A 9,142-nucleotide genomic window follows, 5' to 3' on the forward strand; every position below is an offset into this window, starting at 1 on the left:
CTATCAAAATATAGTCCAAATGTCGAATACCCGCTAGACTCTAATGCTTTCCTCCGCCACTGCTGCTATCTCTACACATCAACTGAAGCATTCACAATCGTTAGTAAAATAATACAATTAAACCGACAAAAGTGAATACCTAGCAGTCTTCAGCTACATAAATAAATCAACTGGTTAGAAATAAATCCTAACCTTAATTTATTACGAGTGCGCACTCTAAACTCATAAACGTTTATTAATTTAATATGCATTTTGCGGAATCACCCGCTATGGAATTACCCATGTACACACTAAATTAATGAAACGCCCGAAAAGGACAGGCGTCCCCATCAACTTCTCGCACAAAGAATCCTCTTTGCGTATGAGCCCCGGTCATCTAAGTTTACGGAATCCATCGTAAAACCTCACGGAATCCACCGTGGAATATGCCTCCTGGCATCAGCAAGGATTCAAGCAAGCAAGCAACCAGTAAGAAGATCTCCCATTCTTTCTCTTTATCCCTTGGATAGTGCTTTGTGGAGAAACTGGAAGTAGGGTAGAGCAAAAATATTAGATTGCTATGTTTTTGGCCATATGAGGTCACCTCGGGTCCCATTCTAGCTCTGCAGGGTTGTGGATAACAATTTCAGGGCATATTGTAATTACGGTTGTGTTAGTCGTTTTCTAGTGCCATTTCTTTTGCAATTTAGTCAGGACAATAAATGGGCACTTAAACGTGACTATAAATGGTGTGATAAACACATTTTTGCCTACAGTATAGCCACATAATTAAAAAGCCTTTTAAATGCTTCTTTACATAGCCTAGTAAACGTACTTATAAATGTACCTTTTGTGCATCATGCTTGTAAATGTAAATATGTAGTTACATGCCATATGGCAAAAATAGATTGTAGAGTTGAAAAAAAGCAATGTTCTAAATACAAAGGATGTTTACAACACTTATGTGTAGTGTATTGCATTGTTTTGTATTTGTTGATAAATGCATGTGTGTTTGTTTTTTGCTTGGTTGTGCAATGTTTTCTTTGAGCGAACAACTATATATTTTTTGTTATCCTCTTCTTCACATCCTAATCACACATACAAAAGTCACATAGTACTTGTAGTTGTGCTTTTTAGTTGTAGATTGTATTGTTTCTTGTTTGTTTGTAAATTCATGTTTGTTGTGGGGGACACAATCATGCATTTATGAGAATTTTGTAGCTCTTTCTCTCCTCTCTTTAAGCTCCTTAGTGGAGCTTCACTTAACACAATGCATAATTAATGAGTTTGGCAAGAGTCTCATTAAGAGTAGTTTGAGAGAATGAGTCCTATTTTCCTAGTATTATACCTTGAATTGTTATATGTAAAAGGCTATGCTTTTTACTTGTTTGCGGATAGCCTCTTAGGCCAATTACAAACTAGCTTAGCAAAGCTTTTGAAGGCCAATACAAAGGAATGAGATTACAAATAGATTCATTTCCACATCCACACATTTTTGTGTTAGAAATGTAGCATGGGAACCCTATGTAAGCAAGGGTGTATGAGGGAATGTGAGGTATGAATGGACTAGAGGACATGGGAACCCTATGTAAGCAAGGGTGTATGAGGGGATGTGAGGTATGGATGGACTAGAGGATAAGGGAAATTCTAACCCTAGCTTCCAATGGCTATAATAATAGCCCAAAGGTCACTCGTAGCATAGATGAGAGAGTGTACTCTAGTTGTACTTTGAGCAACTGAATAAGCAATATCTTTTCTTGTACTTGAGCTCCCTTCTCCCTCTTGTTCCATGTTGCCATTCTGATATTTTAACATGGTATCAAGGCCACCTCTGATCCATTGAGCTTCCCCTATCCATATCTCAGTCTAAGTGCACATGAGAAGTTAATTTTGTCAACCATATCTCTTAATCTCCAAAGCCAATTTGGACCTGCAGACCTTGGAGGAGCTGGTGTGGCCAAAGGAGGGCATATCTTGGCTCACTCTCTTTTAGAGACTTTTTTCTCTGCTCAGGCATTGCTCCTCATCACTTCTCTTGCCATCAACATTGCACACGCAAGAGCTTAGCATTACCATTTTTCCTAGCTGTCTAACCCTAAAAAGGTTTGCCAAAATTCTCAGTTTGTGCTCACACAGAGCAAAATCCTAGCTCTCACCTGTCAGGTAGCCATAGCTAGGAAGCTTCAAGCTTTCTTCATTTCCACTTTAATCATCCTAGAAGTCACTAACATTGATTCTAATAACCAATTAACCATCTTTGGAGTTCATTGTAGGTTTGGAGGCTCAAAACTTAGAGCTTCTTGCCTTGAAGGTGACTCTCAAGCCGACATTCACACCAGACTCCAACACAAGCATTTCACTAAGCTTGGATATTAGTGTTTTTAAACACTATTGATCAATCTAATGATCATTGCTTATTGGTTAATCTCAACAATTTGAAGGTTTTTAGGACCTAAGAATACTTATTAAGTACTTAACTATCATCATCTTTCTTGACCATTGTATGGCTATGTGTTAGATATAAACAAATAGACCATTTTCATCTCTTCATCTAATCTTATTTGTTAGATTATACATAAGCTACTTTCAACCTACTATTTACTTGGTTTAAAACGCAATTTCATTTTCTTTTGCTCTTATTGCCCACCTTGTAAAGGATTAGACACTGCACTGCCATTGCCTTGTGCAATCAATATAGACCTTCCTATCGTGGCCTATGTTGATGGAAAGCCTCAAATCCGCAAGTTTGATGGTGGAGGCTTTTATCCATGGTATGCATTAGTGAAATATAAAATGATGGAGAGGGGTTACTCGCCCTTCGTTGAAGGGACAAAAGCCATTGACCCATCCAACCCTATAGATGTCGAAAAATGATGAAAGAGCCCAAGCTATAATAATGTTGCACCTGGATGAATGCTTAATCCATTACATCGATCAAATTGCAACTACAAAGGAGAAGTTGAATGAGCTCGAGAAATTGTATGGTGCAAGAGGAAAGAACTCCAAAATCTTCCTCAAGATAGAGTTATTTAGCTTGGAATACAAGCAGGGCAAAGACTTGGAAAAATTCATTTTCCATATGAAGGGACTGATGGCCCAATTGGCTTCAACCAGTTGGTTGAAGAAGATGCCATTGCAATACTTTTAAAAGTTGTAAGAAAAGTCTTTCCAACCCTTGTAACTACCCTAACAAATGTACCAAATCCTACACTTAAAGGTGTCATAGAATCTTATATATCTGTGGAGAAAATAAATCAAAAGAAAGGCATCACTAGCTCAACATTTACCTCAACAACATGTGATCAACTCTTAGTCCATACTATTTCTATTAAAGGTTTCTTTTGCAATAAAAAGGGATATATTGTAAGCAACCACTAGAAAAAATATCCTAACAAGATGAAGTGTAACAAATGTAAGCAAACATGACATATCACCAGTAAATGTCATAACTCCTTTGAAGTACCAAAATATTGGAGGCCAACTATGTCTCTAAAGCACATGATGACCACCTTTTTTAGTATTTGTTGTATCATCTTTCTATAAACATCCTTGTAGCCTACTTTATAAAGGCATCCCATTGATTCATTGAGGGGGAGAATCATTTATATGCTATGTAATCCAATGCCACCTTGGCATTGGGGGGGGGGTGTTAGAAGTATAGCATGGAAACCATGTAAGCAAGGGTGCATGAGGAAAGGGGAGGTATGAATGGACTAGAGGACAATTAACCTTAGCTTCCAGTGGCTATATGAACAATCCAAAGGTCACTCTCAATGTAGATGAGAGAGTGTACTCTAGTTGTACTTTGAGCAATTGCATAAGCAAGATTTTTTCTTGTACTTGAGCTCTCTTTCTCCTCTTGTGCACACATTTCCATGCTGCCACTTTGATATTTCAACAATTTGGACATGCGGAATTTAGAATGGGGCATGACTTGCATCCCAATTGGGTTCAATGGGCAACAGGAAACTTAGCTCAAGAGTATTGGCAAGGACATGTAAAAGGATTTAAACCGGTGTGAGGGCCAATGGACATGTGAAAAGGTTTGAATTGGTATGAGGCCAGCCTTAGTCCCTTGTAAGTTGCCCCTACACAATGCCCTAACCCTAAAATCGAAAGTAGATACGAACACAACCAATGCCCTAACCCTAAAATCGAAAGTAGATACGACCACAACGGCAGCTTCACTGGGCAGACTACGAAGGAAGAAAGGGAAGATGAAGATGACGAAGAGGAAGAGGGGATGATGAAAGTATTTCGAAGAAACTCCGAGACTCCATTGTAGCAATGCTATTGGCAGTGGTGTGGATGTCTTTTCCGCCTTCTGATCTCTCTCTCTCTCTCTCTCTCTCTCTCTCTCTCTCCGTGTCTGTCTGCGTCTGCGTGACTGTCCTCCCTTCTCTTTCTTTGACTCTGCTTGTGTTTGTGTCCTGTGGAGCCATGATGAATCTTTTACCAGTTTCATGCCAGTTCTGCTTCTGAACATATCTTGATGACAAGCTGGTCAGGTCTGAGCTCTGTATAGAGAGAGAGAGAGAGAGAGAGAGAGAGAGAGAGAGAGAGAGAGGCTTGCGTGTTCGTGTTTGTGTGTCTTTTCTTGTTCTGCTGCTGCTTGGCAATGATTAAAGGTCGTTTTATCCGCGCTTCTGAGTCTCACATGAAGCAGAATAACGTAATTGGTTGATTTTCTTCGTCTGAGCCAGGGAGGAATCCAGCACTGAATAATTTGTTTAAAGGACTTGATAAGTTTATGCGTTTATTTGGATGGGGCTGGTTGTGCATCTCAATACACGCTCCATATAACTCAGTGTGGAAGCCTGTTTGATGTTACACTGCCGTCTGGTGAATATCACCTGAAGCCTTACCTACATCTAAGCAATAGTTGCTTCATGAGCACCCAGATCTAAGGAGTGCTACTCTGCATTATTAGACACCGCCTTACTTGCTTGGGCATGTGGCCTGCCTGTCCAACATGTTCAGCAGGTTTATGGTTGAAGATTTCCTATCCACCACGCCTGAGCCAGGCCTTAGCAGCCTTACGTAGCCGTAAGGCCAGCTCAATGTATTTTTATCAGGGGAAACGGATTCCAAGCATAAGAGGGCAAGCATTTTTATCTGAACCTCTAAAATTTCAGTCACATCAGGGGACAAGTGAGTCCATTGACACTAACCCAGGTAGATGTTGAAATTCAGAAATACCATGTCAGTAGAGCACTGTATTCTCCCGAGTTTGGTTAAAATCTCTTGTTTAGAGAAAATGACTCCTCCTTCATTGATCTCCTTTAGGGTTCCATGCTAGTAGCTTGTAAGCCTAGAGCACATTCCATATTGTATTGCTTACATTGGAATTTCTTTGAGCTTACATTGGAATTTCTTTGAGCTTAGGAATTCCTCAGGCTTCACTTGTCAAGTTATTGTAACCAAATTCAGGAGTGTGTGACGTGTGGAATTGTCATGTCTCTATGTGGCAAGACCCCTTGGTTTTGTATAAGTATAAGCATTGAGGTTTTTATTTGAATTTTTATTAAATCTTGCTTTGTCTTAGGTGTTTGTAGCTATTATTTGGTCTTTGTAATTTGTGTTTTTTTTCTTTCACTTGGTAGACTGATATGAATTGAAGAGTGCGATTGTTAGGTGTGAGTTTATTTTTCCTTTGAATTAATGTTCTATGTCACAAAGTGAGAAAATGTTTCTAGGCGGTTGGAATTTTTTTGAGTTGTATTGTGGAATCCTCAATATTTGATATAAAAGATTTTAAGCTCTAATTGTGGGTACATCAAAAAGAAAAAAAGAAAGATTATCTTAATATTCAAGAGATTTAATTTGTGGTTTTTTTTGAAATATATTGTTTTTTTCTCTAGCTCAGTTGTAAATATGGAAATATTTTAAAAATCTCTAAGCAAAGGTAAAGTCTAGTATTAAATGAGTAAAAAAATTATTACAAATAAAAATGGCCATAAATCAATTGAGATCTTAATTTTAAAAAAGCTATACTTCAAAAGGAAGTGTGAAGTTTATTCTCTTGATAGGCTTTGCTTAGTAAATGTGTTTTATTTTGCTCAATATAGAAAATGCATATTTATTTTAAAAGCAGTCACATTCGTTATAGCTCTTTTTTTTTCGATGAAGATATGAAATCTTAGAAGGATAAGTATATACAATACAATTGGGGATCAATCTTCTTATTTATCAATCATATGATTTATAAGCCTTACAAGGCTATCTCTACTTACAAGTTAAAAACTTATATAATTAAATTTAGTAGAGTTATTTTAATGGGATAAAATGATGTGAGGTTGTTTGTTCATTTGTTTGAGATGTAGCTTGAGATCCATTATTAGAATTTAGTATGGCTTGAATGACATTAGAGTTACTAGCCATTTGACTCATGTTATTCAATGTAGGGGTTCTTAGTGGCTTGTAAAATTGTTGAAGGTAAACTCCAATTAAGAGTAGATGTCGATAGGAATCTTGATAGTGTATTTTATATTGGTATCTATATTTATAATGCTTTAGAATAGTTTAATAATTTCTCTTGATTTTAGTTTTTTAACTCTTTTGAGTCTTTAATACTTGAATATGTGATGGAGGTTTGTATGTTATATGTTAGTTTTTGAGCATTTCTTTGATTTTGTCAATAATAAATTACTTTAAATTGAGAAAGTTAATTAATGTTTTTATCGTTAAATATTTTTTCATTACATACAAGGCAAATGGATCAAAGAAAATTCAATGCATTAAAAGTCTACAGAGAGAGGGGGAGATTGTTTTCTTTGAAAGGTTTTTTTTGTTCATATCAGTTTATTTGGTAAGCATGCAAGATAACTTTTTTCGCATAATAAAGAAGTGAGCAGAAATATACTTGATGTAGTACATATAGATGTTTGGGGGTTTATACAAAAAGTATCTCTTGGTGGTAGAAAATACTTTGTTATATTTATTGATGATTTTAAGTAAGCTATGGATATATTTCATGAAGAAAAAAAGTGATGTGTTTTAGTACTTTAAATCTTTTAAGATAATTGGTGAAATGTAAACATGTATAAAAGTGAAGTGCTTGAGATCAGATGGAGGGAAAGATTAGCTCTTTAACGAGTGCAATGGCTTTTTTAAGACTCGTGAGATAAAGAGACAATTTACTTGTAGGTATATTTCACAATAAAATGGCGTTGTAGAAAGAAAAATATGTATATTGCAGAAGTTGTACCAGCATTGTTAGCTGAAAAGAATATGCTTAAACATTTTGGATTTGAGATTGTTCATATTATTGTTTACATTATGAACAGAACTTTCATAGTTGCAGTTTATGGAATGACTCTTAAAGAATGCTTTGTTGACAAAAAGGTTGATGTATTGGACTTGAAGGTATCTGGTTGTATTGTATATGTTCATGTGTCAAATGAGCTACGGAAGAAGCTTGATCCAAAGGTAGAAAAATGCGTTTTTATTGGATACTCTAGAGAAGAAAATGTATTGTTGTTATAACCATGCTATAAGTGAGTTTAGAGTGAGCAAGGATGTTAGCTTTGATGAGATGGAAAGTTGATATACACTTGTGATGTTTTGGATGATGATAATGATCATGACAACTATGTGTAGAGAGATAAATAAAAATCTTAAAGTCTTAGTGGATCAGATACATCATATAGTACTACACCTACAGTGAGCCTTTGGTCTGGGAGACTAAGAAGCAGCCCCACACTTTCAAGTGGATCTGTAAGTGTTGCGGGGAAGGATAAAGGAAAGCAGAAAGTGGTGGATGGTATTGATGCATGTATCACTCGTTTGGGATTTGATGGAGATTCTAGTGGTTCGAAGAGTTTGGTTGATGAGCTTGTCATTCTTTCAGTCAAGACGCCAAGTGTACGGAGAGCTTATAGTAATGTAAAAGCTTCATTAAGTGATTCGATTGTACATAGATTTAGCAGGGTTAGATACCTTGTTAAAAGATTTGGTTTTGAAGGCTATGTAGCTCACCACTATGCTTACATGGTGAAACTAATTGAGGATGTTGAGCCCACTTGTTTTGAGGATGTTGTTGGTCATGCTTCTTGGGATGCAACAATGGATGAGGAGATGGTTGCATTAGAGGCTAGCAAAACTTGGGACTTGGTAACTTTGCCTAAGGGTGAGAAAGCTATTGGTCGTAAGTGGGTTTACAACGTTAAGCATTATGCAAATGGCTCCATTACCAAGTATAGGGCTAGACTGGTTGCGAAAGGCTATGCTTAAATATATGGCATAAATTATGAAGAGACATTCAATCCAGTTGCTAAGATGGTAATTGTTAAATGTGTGATTGCCTTGGCAGCAGTTAAAGATTGGAGTTTCAGCAAATAGATGTTAAGAATGCCTTCTTGTATGGTGAATTGCAAGAAGTATATATGGAGCAGCCAACATGTTATCAGGATTTAGAGCATTCTACATATGTGTGCAGGTTAAAGGAGACGCTTTATGGACTGAAGTAAGCATCTAAAGCATGGTCTAACAAGATTGGAGAATATCTTATCAATATTGGATTTCGTATTTTTGATGTTGATCACTCACTTGATGTGAGAAAGGGAGATGCAAGTTTGGTCATCATAGTTATCTATGTGGATGACTTGATTATTACATGTGACAGTGACAATGGGATTGTTGAAGTTAAGGACTTCTTGGAGAAGAAGTTTGAGATGAAAAATGTGGGTGAACTGATATACTTCCTTGGTATTGAGGTGATCAGATGTGATGATGATATATGGCTGTCCCAAAGACAATATAGCTTGGATATGTTGTTCAAGTATGGTATGACAGCATGCAAACCATTTTTAGCTTCGTTGGAGCACAATGTAAAGTTGAGTGTTGATGTTGGGGATGAGATAGAAAGCTCTAATATGTTTAGGAGGATAGTGGGGAGTTTGATCTACATAACCATTATAAGGCTAGACTTGAGCTACGTTGTTGGTCTTATGAGTCAGTTTATGCAAGTATCTAGTAAGCCACATTTGGATGCAATTAGACGTATATTGAGGTATATGAAGTTCACTTTACATTATAAACTTTTTTATGAGGCAGGTAAGGATGTACAGGTCTTTGGATATACAGATGTTGATTGGGCTGGTAGCATGCCAGACAAGATTTACAAGTGGATTTACGTTTTTCCTTGGTAGTGTAGCAGTTATAT

At 36.8% G+C, this 9,142-nt stretch overlaps 1 non-coding gene across 1 annotated transcript; it reads left to right on the forward strand.

Annotated features, from left to right (window-relative positions):
* Nucleotides 1-4,592: 4,592 nt before the first annotated feature.
* On the forward strand, nucleotides 4,593-4,681 carry LOC148015163 (small nucleolar RNA U36a). The gene has a single exon (XR_015688531.1). It is a non-coding gene; the product is annotated as a small nucleolar RNA U36a (small nucleolar RNA).
* Nucleotides 4,682-9,142: the final 4,461 nt, after the last annotated feature.

The sequence above is a fragment of the Lygodium microphyllum genome, chromosome 24 (genome assembly GCF_053477565.2).
Source record: "Lygodium microphyllum isolate KBCC chromosome 24, Lygodium_microphyllum_v1.1.10, whole genome shotgun sequence".
NCBI classification, from domain to species: Eukaryota; Viridiplantae; Streptophyta; class Polypodiopsida; order Schizaeales; family Lygodiaceae; genus Lygodium; species Lygodium microphyllum.